This window comes from Antechinus flavipes, chromosome 4, assembly GCF_016432865.1.
Source record: "Antechinus flavipes isolate AdamAnt ecotype Samford, QLD, Australia chromosome 4, AdamAnt_v2, whole genome shotgun sequence".
NCBI lineage: Eukaryota > Metazoa > Chordata > Mammalia > Dasyuromorphia > Dasyuridae > Antechinus > Antechinus flavipes.
The window spans coordinates 199712285-199734833 of record NC_067401.1 but is presented as its reverse complement, the minus strand read 5'-3'; positions in this window follow the sequence as shown (position 1 = coordinate 199734833).

The window sequence follows — 22549 nt, the reverse complement described above, 5'->3', positions numbered from 1 at the left end:
GTATTAAACCATTGACAATACATGAGTGTATTCTAGTGCTTTTTTTTAAACTAACTCACATTGCTAACCATTTAGACACAAAAATCCCAGTCACCCTCTCTCTCTCTTTTTAAAAAAATTTCATAGCTTTTTATTTACAAGTTATATGTATGGGTAATTTTACAACATTGACAATTGCCAAACCTTTTGTTCCAATTCTTCCTTTCCTTCCCCTCATTCCCTCCCCTAGATGGCAGGATGACTAGTAGATGTTAAATATATTAGAGTATAAATTAGATACACAATAAGTTTGCATGACCAAACATGCTGTACAAAAAGAATCGGACTCTGAAATATTGTACAATTAGCCTGTGAAGGAAATCCAAAATGCAGGCAGGCAAAAATATAGGGATTGGGAATTCAATGTAATGGTTCTTAGTCATCTCCCAGAGTTCTTTTGCTGGGCGTAGCTGGTTCAGTTCATTACTGCTCCATTGGAACTGATTTGGTTCATCTCATTGGTGAAGATGGCCAGGTCCATCAAAATTGATCATCATATAGTATTGTTGTTGAAGGCTATAAGGATCTCCTGGCCCTACTCGTTTCACTCAGCATCAGTTCGCCTCTCCAGGCCTTTCTGAAATCATACTGTTAGTCATTTCTTACTGAACAATAACATTCCATAACATTCATATACCACAATTTATTCAGCCATTCTCCAATTGATGGGCATCTATTCAGTTTCCAGTTTCTGGCCACTACAAAGAGGGCTGCCACAAACATTTGTACACATATAGATCCCTTTCCTTTCTTTATGATCTCTTTGGGATATAAGCCCAGTAGTAACACTGCTGGATCAAATGGTATGCACAGTTTGATAACTTTTTGAGCATAGTTCCAAATTGCTCTCCAGAATGGTTGGATGTATTCACAATTCCACCAACAATGTATACTATAATCCTCTCTCAATTAGTCATTAAAGTTTTGTTCATTCCTTCTTCCTTCATATTTCTCATATCATACTTTCTTTTAAAAAGAGTTTAATTGATGCTCCTTTTTTATATGTCTCTCTGCTCTTCTTTACTTACCTCCCAAACCATCTCAAACCCACCCCAAGTCCCAAAGAACTTGTAATAACAAAGTAGTAAAATAGTAAACATTGGCCATCTCTGATAGCATATGTCTCATTCATTGTTGAGAGGCTGAATCATAAATCTTCTGAAATTACTGCTTTGGTCTTTCAGTGTGGTTTATATTTAGAATATTGTGGCCTCTCGATGAATTATTCTCTTATTCCTGCTTACTTTACTCTATACCAGTTTATATATTTTTCTAGTTTTCTCTGAATTCTTCACCATCATCATTTATATAATAATAATATTTGTATGTGATTATTGTTGTTCAGTCATATCTGACTCTTTGTGATCTCATTTAGAGATTTCTTGACAAAGCGGTTTTCCATTTCCTTCTGCAGCTCATTTCACAGCTGAGGAATTTGAGGCAAAGAGGGTAGAGTGACTTGTCGTCAAATTGCTAGTAAGTATCTGAAGCTGGATTTGAACTCAGGAAGATGAGACTTTCTGACTCCACACAGGTGCCCCAGTTCTTTCATATGCCACAATTTATTCATTTTTCTCAATTGATGAACATCTTTCTTTTCAGTTCTTTATGAATGATACAAAGAATATCATGAACATTTTTATATTTAGGGGGCTTTTTCTGTTTTTTTCTTCTTGGGGTTATATATTTATAGTAGTAATAATAACAAAAACTACCAATTACATTTTTTTCATGCTTTAAGGCTTTCAAAAATCTATATGATTAAAAGATGGATATTTAAGAGATTTTTTTAGTATAATTCCATATTATTTTCCAGAATATTGGGACCAAACCATAATTCCAACAGTAGTGCATTAATGTGCCTGTATTCTCACAGAACCGCCCCCCCAATATTAAACATTCTTTCATTTGTCATCTCTACCAATTTGATGAATATAAAGTGATGCCCCAGAGTTGTTTTTAATTTGCATTTTTTCTTGTCTTTAGTTCTTTGGAAATTCTTTAACATGGTTTCATATGAGCATATTAACAGCTTGCATGCTCATATGTTTTAATTATCTATTAGAAAATGTTTATTGCTATATATCTTGGATGAGACTTTTTCAGAATTATAAATTTTGGAGTTTTTAGCTGCATTTATTTTATTCATATAAAAACATTTTGATGTCATATTACTGAAAGGATCTATTTTATATTTTATGATTATTTCTATCCTTTGTTTGGTTAAGAATTCTGCCTTTAATCATAGAAGAGGGGAATGGATCCACGTGTGCACAAATGTTTGTAGCAGCCCTTTTTGTAGTGCCAAGGAACTGGAAACTGAATGGATGTTCACCCATTAGGGAATGGCTGAATAAGTTATAGTAAACAAATAGTAATGGAATATTATTGTTCTATAAGAATCAATCAGCAGAATGATTTCAAAAAAGCTTAGAAAGACTTACATGAACTGGTGCTAAGTGAAATGACTAGAACCAAGAGAATACTGTACACAGTAACCAAAAGATGATATGACAATCAATTGTGATGGACTTGGTTCTTTTCAATAACATGGTGATTCAAGACAATTCCAACAAACTTGGAATAGAAAATGCCATACACATTTAGAGAGAGAACTATGGAGACTGGATATGGATCAAAGCATAAAATTTCTACCTATTTGTCATTGTAGTTTATTTGCTTGTTTTTTATCTATTTTTCCCCATTTTGATTTGTTTTTTTCTTGAATAGCATGATTAATATGGAAATATGTTTAAAAGAATTGCACACATTTAGTCTATATCAAATTGTATGCTGTCTTGCAGAAGGCAGAGAGAGGGAGTAAGGGAGAAAAATGTGGAACACAAATTTTTGCAAAGGTGAACATTGAAAACTATCTTTACATGTATTTAGAAAAATAAAATACTTAAAAAAAAGAATTCTGCTTCTAGCCAGAATTTTACAGTGTACCTCTTTCTATTTTGTCTAAATTTTAATGCTATAAACTTTTTTATTTTTATTTTTATTGTTTTTTTTAGTTTCAAAACATATGCAAGAATAATTTTTTCAACACTGACCTTTTAAAAACCTCATGTTCCAATTTTCCCCCTTTTCACCTACCCACTCCCCTAGATGGATATAATTCAATATATGTTAAACATGGTAAAAAATAATATATATATATGTTAAATCTAATATGAGCATACATATTTATACAATTATTTTGCTGCTAAATAAAAACATGAAAAAATGAGGAAGAAAATAAAATTCAATCAAACCACAACAAAAAGAGTGAAAATGCTATGTTGTAATCACCCTCAATTCCCACAGTTCTCTCTCTGGCTGGAGATGGCTCTCTTCATCACTAGATCATTGGAACAGACCTGAATCATATCATTGTTGAAAAGAGCCATGTCCATCAGAATTGATCATCATATAATCTTGTTGTTGCCATGTACAATGATCTCCTGGTTCTGCTCATTTCACTTAGCATCAGTTCATATAAGTCTCTCTGAAATCATCCTGTTGGTCATTTCTTACAGAACAATAATAGTCCATAACATTCATATACCATAACTTATTCAGCCATTCTCCAATTGATGGGCATCGACTCCGTTTCCAGTTTCTTGCCACTACAAAAAGGGCTGCCACAAACATTTTGCACATGTGGGTCCCTTTCCCTCCTTTAAGATATCTTTAGGATATAAGCCCAGTCAAAACACTGCTGGATCAAAGGGTATGTACAGTTTGATAACTCTTTGAGCATAGTTCCAAATTGCTCTCTAAAATGGTTGGATTCGTTCACAACTCCACCAACAATGCATTAGTGTCCCAGTTTTCCCGCATCCCCTCCAACATTCATCATTATTTTTTCCTGTCATCTTAGCCAATCTGACAGGTGTGTAGTGGTATCTCAGAGTTGTCTTAATTTGCATTTCTCTGATCAATAATGATTTGGAACACTCTTTCATATGAGTGGTAATAGTTTCAATCTATCCTCTGAAAATTGTCTGTTCATATCCTTTGACCATTTATCAATTGGAGAATGGCTTGATTTCTTATAAATTTGAGTCAGTTCTCTATATATTTTGGAAATGAGGCCTTTATCAGAACCTTTAACTGTGAAAATGTTTTCCCAGTTTGTTGCTTCCCTTCTAATCTTGTTTGCATTAGTTTTATTTGTACAAAGGCTTTTTAATTTGATGTAATCGAAATTTTCTATTCTGTGATCAGTAATGGTCTCTAGTTCATCTTTGGTCACAAATTTCTTTCTCCTCCACAAGTCTGAGAGATAAACTATTCTATGTTCCTCTAATTTATTTATAATCTCGTTCTTTATGCCTAGGTCATAGACCCATTTTGATCTTATCTTGGTATATGGTGTTAAGTGTGGGTCCATGCCTAATTTCTGCCATACTAATTTCCAATTGTCCCAGCAGTTTTTATCAAATAATGAATTCTTTTCCCAGAAGTTAGGGGCTTTGGGTTTGTCAAACACTAGATTGCTATAATTGACTATTCTGTCTTGTGAGCCTAGCCTTTTCCACTGATCCACTAATCTATTTCTTAGCCAATACCAAATGGTTTTGGTGACTGCTGCTTTATAATATAATTTTAGATCAGGTACAGCTAGGCCACCTTCATTTGATTTTTTTTTCATTAGTTCCCTTGAGATTCTCGACTTTTTATTGTTCCATATGAATTTTGTTGTTATTTTTTCTAGATCAATAAAATATTTTCTTGGAAGTCTGATTGGTATAGCACTAAATAAATAGATTAGTTTAGGGAGTATTGTCATCTTTATTATGTTCGCTCGGCCAATCCAAGAGCACTTAATATTTTTCCAATTATTTAAGTCTGACTTTATTTGTGTGGAGACTTTTTTATAATTTTGCTCATATAATTCCTGACTTTCCTTTGGTAGATAGATTCCCAAATATTTTATGGTATCAACAGTTATTCTGAATGGAATTTCTCTTTGTATCTCTTGCTGTTGGGTTTTGTTGGTGATGTATAAAAATGCTGAGGATTTATGGGGATTTATTTTGTAGCCAGCTACTTTGCTAAAATTATGAATTATTTCCAATAGCTTTTTGGTAGAATCTCTGGGGTTCTCTAGGTATACCATCATATCATCTGCAAAGAGTGATAGTTTGGTTTCCTCATTGCCTACTCTAATTCCTTTTATATCTTTCTCGACTCTTATTGCCGAGGCTAGTGTTTCTAATACGATATTAAATAATAATGGTGATAGTGGGCAACCTTGCTTCACTCCAGATCTTACTGGGAAAGGTTCCAGTTTTTCCCCATTGCATATGATGCTTACTGATGGTTTTAAATATATGCTCCTGACTATTTTAAGGAAAAGTCCATTTATTCCTATGCTCTCAAGTGTTTTTATTAGGAATGGATGTTGGATTTTATCAAATGCTTTTTCTGCATCTATTGAGATGATCATGTGGTTTTTGTTTGTTTGGTTATTGATATAGTCAATTATGCTAATAGTTTTCCTAATATTGAACCAGCCCTGCATTCCTGGTATAAATCCTACTTGGTCATAGTGTATTATCCTGGTGACAATTTTCTGTAATCTTTTTGCTAATATTTTATTTAAGATTTTAGCATCAATATTCATTAGGGAGATTGGTCTATAATTTTCTTTCTCTGTTTTCAGCCTACCTGGTTTAGGTATCAGTACCATATCTGTGTCATAAAAGGAGTTTGGTAGGACTCCTTCAATCCCTATTTTTTCAAATAGTTTATATAACATTGGAGTTAATTGTTCTTTAAATGTTTGGTAGAATTCACATGTAAATCCATCTGGTCCTGGGGATTTTTTCTTAGGGAGTTGATTGATAGTTTGTTCTATTTCTTTTTCTGAGATGGGACTGTTTAGGATATTTACTTCTTCCTCTGTTAGTTTGGGCAAGCTGTATTTTTGGAGGTATTTTTCTATTTCATTTAAGTTGTCGAATTTATTGATATAAAGTTGGGCAAAATAACTCTTAATTATTGTTCTAATTTCCTCTTCATTGGTGGAAAGTTCTCTTTTCATTTTTCAGGTTAACAATTTGATTTTCTTTCCTTTTTCTAAACAAATTAACTAAAGGTTTATCTATTTTGTGTTTTTTTTTTTCATAAAACCAGCTCTTTGTTTTATTTATTAATTCAATATTTTTCCTATTTTCAATTTTATTATTCTCCATTTTTATTTTCAGAATTTCAAATTTGCTATTAATTGGGGGGTTTAAATTTGTTCTTTTTCTAGCTTTTTTAGTTATAAGCCCAATTCACTGATCTTCTCTTTCTCTATTTTATACAAGTAAGCATCTAGAGATATAAAATTTCCCCTAATAACTGCTTTGGCTGTATCCCACAAATTTTGGTATGTTGCTTCATTATTATCATTCTCTTGGATGAAATTATTCATTATGTCTATAATTTGTTGTTTCACCCATTCATTCTTTAGGATTAGATTATTTAATTTCCAATTAATTTTTTATCTATTTTCCCCTGGCCTTTTATTGTCTGTAATTTTTATTGCATTATAATCTGAAAAAAATGCATTTACTATTTCTGCTTTTCTGCATTTGATTTTGAAGTTTTATCCTAATACATGGTCAATTTTTGTATAGGTTCCATGAACTGCTGAAAAGAAAGTGTATTCCTTTCTGTCTCCATTACATTTTCTCCAAAGAGCTATCATACCTAACTTTTCTAAAATTCAATTTACCTCCTTAACTTCTTTCTTATTTATTTTATGATTTGACTTATCTAGTTCTGAGAGAGCTAGGTTGAGATCCCCCAATAGTATAGTTTTGCTGTCTATTTTTTGTTGCAGCTCTCTTAACTTTTTCTCTGGGAATTTGCGTGCTATACCACTTGGTGCATATATATTTAGTACTGGTATTACTTGATTGTGTATAGCACTCTTTAGCAAGATATAGTTTTCTTCTTTATTTCTTTTAATTAGATCTATTTTTACTTTTGTTTGATCTGAGATCAGGATTGCTACTCCTCCTTTTCTTACTTTACTTGAAGCATAATAGATTCTATCTTTTACCTTTACTCTGTGTGTATCATTCTGCTTTAAATGTGTTTCTTTTAAACGACATATTGTAGGATGCTGGATTTTAATTCCATCTGCTATCCACTTCCTTTTTATGGGAGAGTTCATCCCCTTCACATTCACAGTTTAAATAACTAATTCTGTATTTCCTGCTATCTTATTTATTCCATTTTATGCCTTTCTCTTTCCTTTCCCCCTTTCCCTTCTCCCCAGTATTTTGCTTCTGATTACCATCTCTCTCAAACAGCTCTCTCCCTTTCTAGCCTCTCCCCCTTTCTTACACCTTTCCCCTACTACTTCTGTTTTCCTTTCTATTAGCCTCCCCATTTCTTTTCTTATTTCCCCTTTCACTTCCCTATAAGGTGAGAGAAATTTCTCTGTGAAACCAATTATGTCTGATATTCTCTCTTTGAGCCAAATCTGCTGAGAATAAGATTCACACAACATTCATCCCCCTCCTTTCTTTCCCTCAATTATAATATGTCTTCTTTGCCTCTTCAGGGGGGAATTTCCCTCATTTTAGCTCCATTTTCCTCTTTTTCCAGTTTGAGCCCCTTTCCATCTCTAATCTTTTTTTCATATGATCACAATAAAATCAAATTATACCCACACTCTTTAGTATACCCGTAACAGAGGTACAATTCTTAAGAGTTTTTTTTTCCTTTTTATGCTTCTCTTCAGTTTTGTATTTCGAGATCATTTTCTTTGTTCAGCTCTGGTCTTTTCATCAGAAATAAATGAAATTCACTTATATCATTGAATGTACATATTCTTCCCTGGAAAAAGATGCTCATTCTCGCTGGGTAAGTTATTTTTGGTTGCATACCAAGTTCCTTAGCCTTTCGGAATATCATATTCCAGGCCCTTCGATCTTTTAATGTGGATGCTGCCAGATCCTGGGTGATCCTTATTGTGGCTCCTTGATATTTGAATTTTTTTCTTTCTGGCTGCTTGGAATATTTTTTCCTTGATCTGATAATTCTGAAAGTTAGCTATGATATTCCTTAGAGTTTTCATTTTGAGGGGCTCTTTCAGGAGGTGATCGGTAAATTCTTCAATGGTTATTTTACCTTCTGATTCTAGTACATCAGGGCAGTTTTTCCTTGATGATTTCCTGAAATATGATGGCTAGGCTTTTTTTTTTTCATCATGATTTTCAAGAAGTCCCATAATCATTAGATTGTCTCTTCTAGATCTATTTTCCAGGCCAGTTGTTTTTTCAGTGAGGTATTTTACATTTTTTTCTATTTTTTCTTTCTTCTTTGATGTCTTATTGAGTCATCCATTTCCATTTGTTCAATTCTAAGTTTTAGTGAATTTTTTTCTTCAGTTACCTTTTTAGTTCTTTTTGTATTTGGCCAATTAAATTTTTAAATGAGTTGTTGTCTTCATTGCATTTTTTTTTCATTTCACAAATTCTGTTTTTCAACAAACTGGTTTCTTTTTCATAGAAGTTATATGCTTTTTCATTTTATCAAATCAATTTTGTAGGGAGTTAGATGCTTTTCCAATTTCATCATATCTATTTTTAAGGAGTTTTCTTCAAATAATTTCTGGTTTTTCTTTTCCATACCTTCTTGCAAAGATCTTATTTCCTTTCCCCATTTTCCCTCTAACTTTCTTTTAAGATCCTTTTTGAATTATTCCAAGAAAGCCTTGTGAAATGGGGACTAACTCATATCATCCTTTGGGGTTTCATCTGGGGCTGATTTGTTTTTAGGAACCTCAGGATATGAGGTCTGTTCTCTTTCTCCATAAAAGCTGTTTATGGTCAGAATTCTTTTTGATTTTTTGTTCATTTTTTTTTTTAAGTTGAGGTCTGCTCTTAAGGCAAAGGGGTGACAGCTTTAGTTTGCCCTAGGGCCAGTGTTTCTGACTGACTTCTGATATTGTGTAATCAAGGCCAAGTCCCCCATTCTTCCAGGGCTCTATAACTTATAATTTGCCTTTTGAATTTGTTTTTGGGGGTCTCACAGCAAATCTGCTAAACCACCAGCTTGCAATCAGGACAGACTAGTTTTAGAACCTCCCAGCTGATTCTGCAGAATGCTGACAAGGCAACGTTCTGCCTCCCCACCCCAGCCTCTTGCCCCAGGCTCCGTGGCCTATGCTCTGGGCTTGGCAGCCTCTCCCTCTGCCCAATTGACGCCGATCTTTCCTCAAGTTCTTCCAAAATAACTTCTGGAAATTTGTTGTAATCCAAATATTTGTGAATTCTATCACTCCAAAACCAATTCAGAGGCTTAATCTGCTGTTGATTTGAGAGAAAGTTGGAGGAGATCATATAAAGATGGAGTTTATTCTCTACCAACTTGGCTCTGCCCATCTAACTTTCTTATTTTTAAAATTTAATTTAAATTTTTAATTAACAAAAATCTGTTTTCTCTTTCTGTGTCTCCCAATACCATGAAAAAAGGAAAGGTAATAAATAGAGTAAAAAAAAAAGAGAGAGAGAGAGAGATAGTGAGTGGTGGAGAGAATGTTGTACCTGTAGCTAAAAAAGTTCTAAGTTCAAATCTTGCTTCAGACATTTACTAGCTGTGGAACCTTGACCAAATAAGTCACTTAACTTCTGTTGCTTCAGTCTTCTCATTTGCACAATGGAAATGATAATAATATCTATCTCTCAGGGTTGTTGTGAGAATTTAAAAAGATAATAATTATAAATATATTGCAAACTCTAAGGCACTACATCAATGTTTATTATAATTTTTACAACATATTTAGATAGAATCTATTATGCTTCAAGTAAAGTAAGAAAAGGAGGAGTAGCAATATGATGGCTAGGCTTTTTTTTTCATCATGATTTTCAAGAAGTCCCATAATCATTAGATTGTCTCTTCTAGATCTATTTTCCAGGCCAGTTGTTTTTTCAGTGAGGTATTTTACATTTTTTTCTATTTTTTCTTTCTTCCTTGATGTCTTATTGAGTCATCCATTTCCATTTGTTCAATTCTAAGTTTTAGTGAATTTTTTTCTTCAGTTACCTTTTTAGTTCTTTTTGTATTTGGCCAATTAAATTTTTAAATGAGTTGTTGTCTTCATTGCATTTTTTTTTCATTTCACAAATTCTGTTTTTCAACAAACTGGTTTCTTTTTCATATCTATTTTGTAAGAAGTTATATGCTTTTTCATTTTATCAAATCAATTTTGTAGGGAGTTAGATGCTTTTCCAATTTCATCATATCTATTTTTAAGGAGTTTTCTTCAAATAATTTCTGGTTTTTCTTTTCCATACCTTCTTGCAAAGATCTTATTTCCTTTCCCCATTTTTCCTCTAACTTTCTTTTAAGATCCTTTTTGAATTATTCCAAGAAAGCCTTGTGAAATGGGGACTAACTCATATCATCCTTTGGGGTTTCATCTGGGGCTGATTTGTTTTTAGGAACCTCAGGATATGAGGTCTGTTCTCTTTCTCCATAAAAGCTGTTTATGGTCAGAATTCTTTTTGATTTTTTGTTCATATTTTTTTTTAAGTTGAGGTCTGCTCTTAAGGCAAAGGGGTGACAGCTTTAGTTTGCCCTAGGGCCAGTGTTTCTGACTGACTTCTGATATTGTGTAATCAAGGCCAAGTCCCCCATTCTTCCAGGGCTCAATAACTTATAATTTGCCTTTTGAATTTGTTTTTGGGGGTCTCACAGCAAATCTGCTAAACCACCAGCTTGCAATCAGGACAGACTAGTTTTAGAATCTCCCAGTTGATTCTGCAGAATGCTGACAAGGCAACGTTCTGCCTCCCCACCCCAGCCTCTTGCCCCAGGCTCCGTGGCCTATGCTCTGGGCTTGGCAGCCTCTCCCTCTGCCCAATTGACGCCGATCTTTCCTCAAGTTCTTCCAAAATAACTTCTGGAAATTTGTTGTAATCCAAATATTTGTGAATTCTATCACTCCAAAACCAATTCAGAGGCTTAATCTGCTGTTGATTTGAGGGAAAGTTGGAGGAGATCACATAAAGATGGAGTTTATTCTCTACCAACTTGGCTCTGCCCATCTAACTTTCTTATTTTTAAAATTTAATTTAAATTTTTAATTAACAAAAATCTGTTTTCTCTTTCTGTGTCTCCCAATACCATGAAAAAAGGAAAGGTAATAAATAGAGTAAAAAAAAAGAGAGAGAGAGAGATAGTGAGTGGTGGAGAGAATGTTGTACCTGTAGCTAAAAAAGTTCTAAGTTCAAATCTTGCTTCAGACATTTACTAGCTGTGGAACCTTGACCAAATAAGTCACTTAACTTCTGTTGCTTCAGTCTTCTCATTTGCACAATGGAAATGATAATAATATCTATCTCTCAGGGTTGTTGTGAGAATTTAAAAAGATAATAATTATAAATATATTGCAAACTCTAAGGCACTACATCAATGTTTATTATAATTTTTACAACATATTTAGATAGAATCTATTAAAAATTTATTGTGGCTCATTATGGCATTCTTACAGCTTCCACCCTCATTCAGAGTTTCACCAACAATTATCTAGACCATTGCTAGACCCACTTTACTGATCTTCCCACATGCAATCTTTCTATTCCAGGCTATCTAAAGCTATTCGTAGCAAATACTATTTTTCAATCATTTCAATTTCCCACTCAAAAACCTGTGATAAGGGGCAGCTAGGTGGTGCAGTGGATAGAGCACAGGCCTGAACTCAGGAGGACCTGAGTTCAAATCTGGTCTCAGACACTTAACACTTCCTAGCTGTGTGATCCTGGGCAAGTCATTTAACCCCAATTGCCTCAGGGAAAAAAAAACCCTGTGGTAGCTTTCCCTTGTCACTTAGTGAATCAGCCTGTACCATTTTCCTATACACCTATATATCATCCTATATACCTTTTCTATACATTATTGATCTATGATTTCATTAGAATGGATGGTCTCAGTCTTTACAAATGATCTTCCTAAGTTGCCTAAGTTGTCCAAAAACCATTATACAAGGCATCTTAATTCTGGTTAAATTTGTGATGCAAAGCTACTCTAATAAGGAATTCTATGTTTGTTAAAAAAGATATTTGAATAAAGTATGTTATTTTTGAATATCCACAGTGATACTGAAGACAGGTGGTACAGTGGATAGAGTGCTGAGCTTGGAGTCATCATCTCCTTGAGTTCAAATCTGGCCTCAGACACCTATTAGCTGTGTGATCCTGAGCAAGTCACTGAGCAAGTTTATCTCAGTTCCTCATTTATAAAATGAGCTGGAAAAGAAAATGGCAAACTACTCTAGTGTCTTTGTCAAGAAATCCTCAGATGAGGTCACAAAGTTATACATAAATGAAACAACCAAATAACAAAAACCCTTCCTCCCTCCATTCCTCATGGCTAAATGAAGAAGTGGATAGAATACTTCCAGAAAATCTCATGTTCATGAATTCAGATCCAGCATCACTTATTGGCTTTATGACCTTTGAAAAATCACTTAACTCTTTTGCCTCAGTTTCTCATCTATAAAATGAGATGGAAAAGGAAATGATAATCCATCCCACTACCTTTGCCAAGACAGCTGAAAATACAACAATAAAAGTGATATTGGGTTCTTTAGTCTGTTCTGCTTGTCTTCTGTCTTGTTGTGTATTTGGGTTCTTCCCATGGGATTTGAACCACAGATAGTTAGGTATATATATGTGTGTGTGTGTGTGTGTGTGTGTGTGTGTGTGTGTGTGTGTGTGTGTGTGTTACTATATCCTGGAGACTTTTTCTGTCTCTGGGCTGAGGGAGTAAATTTGGAATGTGATCTGCATCAGAAAGGATTACTGGGGGTTACTTATGATGACATCTGACCCCAATTTACTGATGGAACCATCTCCAAGTGTGTTCCCCTTTCACACCTAGAGCACAATAACAGGAGAGGAAGAAATCATCTCTAAAGATAGAGAGAATCCAAAAACGAATCTTGTTTTCTTGGGAACATATCAGATCAGTTCTCAAGATAACTTGACTTTTTTTTTTTTTTACATAGGCAATTGTGTGACTACACAAGCTAGGAAATGTTAAATGTCTGAGGCTGGATTTGAATTTAGGTCCTCTGATTCCAGAGCTGGTGCTTTACTCACTGCACTATCTAGCCACTTTTCAAGGTGGCTTCAGAATGAAAAGGACTATCACCTTCTCCTTTGCTTTGCTCTCCCTAGTATTCTGTCCTCTTCTCCATATTCCCCAGTTAGAGAGTATGGTACCATTTCAAATCCTTTATGCCAGTCAGTGACAGTCTGTGATTACAAAGGCTTAGGGAAATAGGCAAAACTTTTTAGGCTTAGAAGTATTCTCAAGGAGATAGATCACTCCAAATTAGCTATTAGGCAAAGCAACCAGCTCCTGGAAGATAACACCATTATAAAAAATCATCCTCTTATTTGTTTTCAAATCAGGTAGGGGTATATTTCAAGAGGACTTGATAAATTATTTGGTTCTATCTTCTGTTTGGGGAAACACTTCCCTTTTATCTCTGTGATTGCTTCTTTATTTGGCAACCTAGCAAGCTTATCTATTTTCCCTTAATATAATTGCCTGGCCCCTCTCAGACTCAGCAATAATGTCAACAGGGCCAACATTGTGTTTTCCTCTTGTGTTTAATATATTTTTAAAGCAAACTAATTGGACTTTATTTCATTTTGCTTTATTCTCCTGAGTCAGACTGAATATTTGGCTACTTGCTGTCTGCTTGTTTTTTGGGACCTGGAAAAGTTTCACTTCTTAGGCTGCCAATGCAATGGGACAGCCTCTTAAGACAGTTCCCATTTCTTAGTTAATTCACATAACAAGTGTTTATGGAGGCCTATTAAGTAGTGGGAGCTATGGATAGGGCTGAAGAATAAGGTACAATCTTTGCCCTCAAGGACTTTATAATCTAGAACAGGGGGAGATACGATTTAATCACAAATGATTACAATAACATACACAAATAAAATGAGTATCATGAAAAAGATTTAAGTAAGGTGTTCTATAAATCCATGTAAGGGAGATGTTATTTTGGACTGAAAATTGGTGGTAGACTTCAGGGAAAGAGTTCGTGAAGGTAAGAATATTTTTAAAAGGTCTTGAAGAATGGGCAGGACTTGGACTTTTAGAGACATCTACATTAAGTGATTTGTCCAAGATTGAATAGGTAATTAGTACAATGTGCTAAAACACTAAGAAAATACGAAGGGGAAAAAATTAAATAATTCCTATCTTCTAAGAGATGGCATTCAAGGGAGGAGAGGGAGTGCCACATATACAGATACTTACATAATGGAAAGTTGTGGAGAGGAAGTATATATTTTATATCCCTATGTGAAGTCCATAAGCACATTCTATATCCTAGTTGAAAGTACATTTTCTTTGCAGATTCAGGCATTAAGAGTTGGGTCTGAAATTACTCTGGTGCTAAGGAATACTATTCCAGCAAAGGGGTAAGAAGAAAGAAGAAATAGAAACAGAGATAGTTCAGCCTGTCTAGCTAAAGAAACTACCAACATCTTCCAGGGTTTTGTAAAGAACTGGAGAGAGAGCTTCCTAGAGCTATGGTTAGGAGTGGAATGATGACTGGCTATGTGCTGAATACTCAGAGCTGCCAAAGAACCCCTACACAAAACTCACACACACACACACACACACACACACACACTGCATGTAGGAACCTGTGATTGGGCAAGGTCATGAGAACTCACTCATTTAGGAGAATGGTTCATGAGGTTTCTAATTATTTTTTAAACCATTGCAATTAATTGCTTTTTGCTGATTCTATGTCATTGGTTGCCTGGGTTTCTGTTAGCATTTAAACCTGTGTTTACTTTAGAAGGCCCCAGTGGGTATTGATGTGGAGTGAGGTGGATATTGAGCTATATGGGTCAAACTTATTAGAAAATAATTTACCATCTTCCATGAATTTAAGTCTGGAATGGGCTATGGACATATAAATTGAAGAGTAGAGAGAACATTAATAAATGACACCTAGGAAAAGATTTCCGTGGGTGCCACAGAAACTAAATCTTGGAGGAAGCTAGGAAAGGCAGAGGTAAGAAGAAGGATCATTTTAGACATGAGGGACAGCTTATGCAAAAGCACCCTGATGAAAGATGGATTGTTGTATGTACTGAACAACTTGCTAGTAGGCCAGGTTGGCTGGAACATGAAATACATAATGGAATTCAATGGAAATATCTTTTTAAAGGCTGGTTGATGCTAAATTATGGAGAGCCTGAAATGCCAAGCTGAGAGTTTTATTTTTTAATTCTAGAGACTACAAATGAAGATTTTTTTTAACAGGGGAGTTTCAAAATGAAACCTGTTCTTTACCAAGGTTATTTAGGCAACTTTGTTTGCAGAGGATAAATTAAAGAAAGGAGAACTGGGGAGGTTGACCAGGAGGCTATTTCTGAAGTATAATCAAGAAACCTTGAACTGGGATGGTTGTCATGTGAATGGAGAGAATGTGGGTGTGGAATTGACAAGAATAGGCAAGGACATGTAGAATCCTGGGAACTGAAATACCTATCACCTTACTAAGCAAACACATTGGCTCAAAACTGAGATCTGGATAACCTCTAGAAGGATTGGCTCTGAAAATGAGACACATAAAAAATTCAGGGTTCAGCCAGAGAGTCTGGAAGAGAGCCCAAGAAGTGTTCATTTTAGCTCCCCATAGCTTTGTAGAAAACAAAAAATGAATATAAATGTGTACATAACTGTAACATACATAAAATTATTAGACAAACAATATCAGAATTGGTGAAGAATTTAGAGAGCACAGGATTATAGATAGGATTAATGCCTAAGTCTAATAACTTAGAATGAGATAGGGTATTAAATGAGTTCAAATTCTGAGTTATACACTTATTGTATATCCTGATCATGTAACCTAAGCTCTCTGTGCTTCAGTTTTCTCATCTATGAAATGAAAGGATTGATAATGATGATCTCTGAACTCCTTGTTCATGTCCTAGAAAAGGAAAAAAAAAAGAGAGAGAGAGGGATTAAGGGCTATTAACAAAGAGTATAAGGAAAGACTTCATCCAAGAAGCTGAGCTATGCTTTGATAAAATTTCAGGATTTTAGAAGATAGAGGAGAGGAAGAAGTTCAATCCAGCATAGAGGAGCACTTTATCCATTTCCTTCTCCTGTGCCTTCTCATTTCAATATTCTTTGAGAAATAAGTTCTGTATTTGCCTTTAAAAAGAAAACAACTTCTCTAAGGTGATACAGTGTCCCAACCTCAGGTTCCTACATGCAATGTGTGTATATGTGTGTATGGGGGAGTGGGGAGAAGATGGTTTTTGGCAGCCCTGAGTATCCAACACATAGCCATCAGTCATCATTCCATTTCCAGCTGTAGCTCACAAAATAGAATCATAAATATAAAATCAGTAAAGGTCTTCACAGGCAAATTAATCAAATTGGAGATGGGGAAACCAGGCCCAAGAAGATGATTTTACCCCAGATCACACAGGTAATAACATCAAAGGCAGGATTTGAGCTCTGGTCCTGTCTCCAGAGGCAATCTTTTATACCTTACCACTTTGTTTGTCCTCCTTGTATAACAGAAATAAGGTTTAGAAAGAGGTAGTCACATAAGTCATATACCTCTCACCATATTGGGCTGTGCTTTTTTTTTTTTTATCAGACCTGAGATTTCATCTATGTTGGAAATACCCATTAAAGAAACTCCCTCTACTAATGCATATTGGCACCTGCTTTGAAACATTTATAGTCTTAGAGAGTTGCCACTCAAGTTCATAGAATAATGAAATCCTAAATTTAGAGCTGGAAGTAATTTAGACCATCATCTGGTGCAATCCTCTTCATTCTATTTATTTAAAAAAAATTTCCAATTATCAAGAATTAGTTTTTTATCTCACCTCCTTCTGGCATTGAAAAACAAAGAAAAAAATGTCCTTTGTAACAATTAAGTAGAATCAAGCAAAACAAATGACAATTTTTGGTCATATTCAAAAATGTCTGCCTCATTCTGCATATTAAGTCCAGCAGCTCTTGTCTGGCAGCCCCTATTTTTTTTTTTTTTTTGCTTTACTTGCTTTAAGAATGTATGATTTTTATCAGTATGGGCCTTATTTGTTCATGTAAATCGAGACTCATTGTATTAGACTAGATTTTTTTCTGAGTTGTTATGGCTGGTGGGGTGGGAGTAGGGAGGAGATTATCTCTTGGCTTAATTAATTTTGCAATTCTTTAGAATGTCTGCTTAGGGCACATTTATGAAGACTTTTCAGCTTAATAGGATCTATATAAACAAGTGCTCCACTAATAAAGCTCAGGGAGAATTGAGGCTTACCTCCTTAAGGTGGACACTACCCTAGTTCAGGTCTTCAGCAACTTCTCACATTCACTATTAACATATCCTCCCTTTCAAGCCTCTCTCTTTCCCAATTCTTCCAATAATCATTAAGCATTTATTAACTGCCTACTATATGTAATATATATTTTATATTATATTTATATATATTTATTATATGTATATATTATTATATGGCAATTTATTAGGCATCTACTATAAACCCATATATGTACTATCTATATAGCTCCTATATACAGACTATCTAATCTATAAACAGACATATATATATGCATTTGTGTGTGTCAATAAGCATTTATTAGGCACCTATCTACACACATACACATATAGGTGTACACATCCTTCATATAGCTGTCAAAGTGATATTCCTAACATCTCTGTAGCTTCCTCCTATGGTAGAGGCCTCTTGCCTATGGAGATTTATACTAATATATTCCAGAAAATTGGCAAAACCAGTTGATAACTATGCCCTCAGGTAGCTTATACCCAATAACATTTTTCATCCTAGCTCTTGGGATGAGGAAAGTAATGTTTCACTCTGGTGTATGGAAAATGTTGATAACTTGAGCTCTGTTGGAGAGTTCAAAAGGAGCTATGAGTGATTAGGTGTCACTGGAAACCATGATAATGTAATAATTTCATTATCATTGTAATGGACATTATCATTACATTGTAATGGATTTATAGTTTTTGGACCAGGAAAGACTTAGAGCTGCTTCCTCAACAGAAAGTATAAAAATTTTTCTTTTGATTTGATTCCTTCAGATCAATCAGGTTTAATCAAACAGAAATGTCATCATTTTGGTGAAAGGGAATAATTGTAGGAAATCAAAGCCCACCAACCTATTGGTCCATGTGATCTTTCCATTGGTTGTGGATTGTATTATATGTATGCTATGGGCCAATGTCCAGAAATTATCTTCTGAAAAGATGGGAGAAATCAATCATCTGCAGGGATGATACAGAATATACACTCCATGTAGTGGTCTTTCTCCCAGCTGCTGAGATTCACACTGTATTTAATTGGACAGTTACAAATATGGAATGTCTGACAAAGAGGAAATGAATTCTCTCAGATACTATCAACAACTGGTGACATTGTGTTGATAGACTTCTCAAGCAGCAGCCTTATAGCTACTTTCAGGATGGAATGCTGACTATTTGAGATGTCACAAACAAGGGAACCTGCCAAAATTTCTAATGTAGATTCATGAAACTAAACTGTAAGAAATTCACTTGTACCCTCCAATGCAGATCTTTTATTTATTTGTTTTGATGACTGGGTATCTTTGGCACTGGGATGCCTTCACAGACCTTCCTGAAAAATCATCACTTTTTCACAAAGGTGGAAATGGTAGCATGTTATCTCATGTTGCAAGTAACTTGCTTAACATTAACCAATCCCTTATCTTATAAGTTCCTGGCTTAGCACTTAGCTTACAAATGACTTCATTGAGATTAGAAGCTTTCTTTCAGATAAGATACTACTTGTGATAGATTTGTCCATTTTAGGATCTTGTCTTTTTCTTTGTGGAACTGATACAGAAAAAATGGCACTTTTAGACAACTTTTTTTTTAAAAAGATAACTTTTCTCATGAAATATCATGATTTGCCTTTGTTCTTAATGGCATTGACTTTTCAAATCAAATTGACTTATGAATAAATTTCTTTATTTTTACTATGGAACCTTCAGTAAATAAATGAACTATTTTTTCTCATTATTGTCTATGATCAAATATTCTGATGCATGTCTAAAATAAATACTGCCCAGTTTTAGTTTTAACAGTTGCATATACCTGTTAGTTAAAAAATTTGGTGTCTGATTTAAACCTTTTAAGAAGTATCAAAGACACCCTTGGCTATTATTTTGTGCTTTAAATTTTTTTTAAAAAAATTTCCTCTACTCATTAAATCTAAAAAAAATTAATATGAATTTAATGAACACCAAATATAATGAGTATTTCCCAATACAAAACAGAACAGAGAAGGAGAATGGTGTACAAGACAATCTCTGTTATATACATCCTACTTTTCTTTTTAAGTATTATATACTATAAATTTTTTTAACTTCTAAAATTTAGCTGAAATAATTTAAATTTCATTCCATTTTGCTAAAGCTTAAGAAGCAATTGGGAAAATAGATAAGTTAACTGATTCCTTAGGAAGGTGAAGGTTTTTCAACAATGATAATATTAACAAAGGGCAAGAAAGATGACTCCATTTCTAGTCTTTTATCTTATGGATCCCAAGGACTTTCTTAGCCTTTCTCCCCATCATGAGTTTGAAATACACATTCAACACACATTTAGTAAAAGCTTACTAAAGGAAAAGCTAGGCCCTAAAACTAACAAAACACCACCAAAAACACAACACAAAACCAAAAACACAAAAGGATACTTCTTTATAATATTGGGGCATGGTTTGTCAGTTTCTAGTTCCTTTAGAAGCCACTAGACAATAGGTCACTTGATTTCTTTTCATTCATCTTTAATTATTTATTTCAATCTATCCAAATATGTTCTCCTATATTTAATGTGTATGTTTGCTTTCTGAATAGAAAAGAATGTTAATTGGAGCAAAGGGTGGGGGGAAGAGAAGAAAGAAGGGAGGGAAGAAGGAATTAAGTATCTGCTGCAATGCCAGGCACTGTACTAAGTGCTTTACAAATATTATCTTCAAAGTTTTAGGGTGGCACACTAGTGCCAAAGCTATCCATCATCAGAACAAATAAACAGAAGACCTGGGTTGGAGGGTACAAGCAAAATTCCCACAGTCTAGTTTCATAAACCTGCAGTACAGACAACATTCAGAATACAAAAATGTTCTAGTTCTTTTAATGGCACTTTTGAACTAAACTTACCAATAATCAACAAATATTAAGAGATTAGTGCCAGTCTCTACTGTGCTGGGAATTGATGATAAAAATACAAAAATGAAAAAATCTCCCCTCCCAAAAAGTTTACATTCTAACAGGAAAAGCAATATTTATTAGATACCTAAATTTCTTTGTGGTTGAAAATTTTTAAATTCCTATATTATAAAAGTCTTTAAAAATATAATCCTTCAAAGTCTGATGGGGAAAGCCTTGACATGATTTTGTGTCAGGACACAAAAAGCAGTTAAAATTTAGATTACTAAATGACTGCAATTGGGTAACTAATATATGTGAAAGTAATTTGGTAGAGAGATGATCATAGTTATGCTGTCTCTACCATCAGAATGTAATTGTGACGTAATACACAGCAGTATAGGATATGCTCATGATATTCCTATCAAATTTATTGGTCAAAAAAAAAAAAGAGAGAGAGAGAGAGAAGAGAGAGAGAGAGATGCTTAGCACAATGCCTGGTACTATCTAAATGTTACTGTAATCTCTATCATTTCCATATTCATCATACTGCTCAAGAAAAATCAGATCAAAAAGAAAAAAAAACCAGGCAAATAAACAAACAACAACAAAAGGTGAAAATATTATGCTTCGATATACATTCAGTCTCCATAGTTCTCTCTGTATGCAGATGGAATGTTCCATCCTAAGTCTATTGGAATTGTCTTGAATCACTGCATTGTTGAAAAGAGTCAAGTCCATCATAGCTGATCATCACATAATCTTACTATTACTGTGTAAAATGTTTTCTTGGTTCTGCTTACTTCACTTGGCATCAATTCATGTAGGGTTTTCAAGGCTTTCCTGAAATCAGCCTGCTCATCATTTCTTATATAACAATACTATACTATAACTTATTTAATTAGTCATTGCCCAACTGATGAGCATCCATTCAGTTTCCACTTCTTTAACACCACAAAAAAATGACTACTACAAACAGTTTTGCATATGTGAGTTCTTTTCCCTTTTTTATGATCTCTTTGAGATACAGACCCAGTAGAGACACTGCTGGATCAAAGGGTATGGGCAGTTTGATAATCCTTTGGGCGTAGTTACAAATTGCTTTCTAGAATTGTTAGATCATTTCACAACTCCACCAACAATGCATTAGTGTCTTAGTTTTCATACCCTCTAACATACATCATTATTTTTTTTCCTGTCATCTTAGCCAATCTGAGAGGTGGGAAATGGTACCTCTGAATTGTCTAAATTTGCATAAAAGGTTATATCTTCCCCTCTGACCTAAGCTGCATAGTGGCTTGCTGAGTTATAAACTCAGTTATAACTGAGTTATAAAAGGAAACCCTAGTAACAATGAGATACTTTTGGAAAGCAGAAGCAGGACAAGTCCTGAGTCACCTGCTGGCACAAAGGTGGTATTCACATCTGCTGGGGTTAGGGGTTGAAGTGGGGAAACATGTAGGGGATGATGCTTATAGAGACTCTTCTCCAAAGACTTGTTGTCTGAAATCCCAGATGGTTTCTACTTCTTAATAGAAATCTTCCCCCTTCCTAGTCAGTAGCCAAGGTATTTACAACAGCCACTCCAGAAAGCATATCATCTCATTACAGATGCAATCAATACAATCAAGCTCCGCAGTCAGCCGTGCAGCCCCAAGAAGTGTTCATTTTAGCTCCATTTTCCTCTTTTTCTGGGAATTGATGATAAAAATACAAAAATGAAAAAATCTCCCCTCCCAAAAAGTTTACATTCTAACAGGAAAAGCAATATTTATTAGATACCTAAATTTCTTTGTGGTTGAAAATTTTTAAATTCCTATATTATAAAAGTCTTTAAAAATATAATCCTTCAAAGTCTGATGGGGAAAGCCTTGACATGATTTTGTGTCAGGACACAAAAAGCAGTTAAAATTTAGATTACTAAATGACTGCAATTGGGTAACTAATATATGTGAAAGTAATTTGGTAGAGAGATGATCATAGTTATGCTGTCTCTACCATCAGAATGTAATTGTGACGTAATACACAGCAGTATAGGATATGCTCATGATATTCCTATCAAATTTATTGGTCAAAAAAAAACAAAAAAAAATTATTGGGTCAAAACAGAAGTCTCATTAAACTAATGATATTTAGATGATATCGGTATTGACATATTTCATATTCATTTACCTTACAATTTAATGAAAAATGTTATTGTTTGACTTTTATAGTCAAATAAATAGATAGTCTTAGTTTTTGGGGGACAAAGAAAGAGAAAGAGAGAATGAGAGAGGGGAGAGAAAGAAAGAGAGAGAGAGAGAGAGAGAGAGAGAGAGAGAGAGAGAGA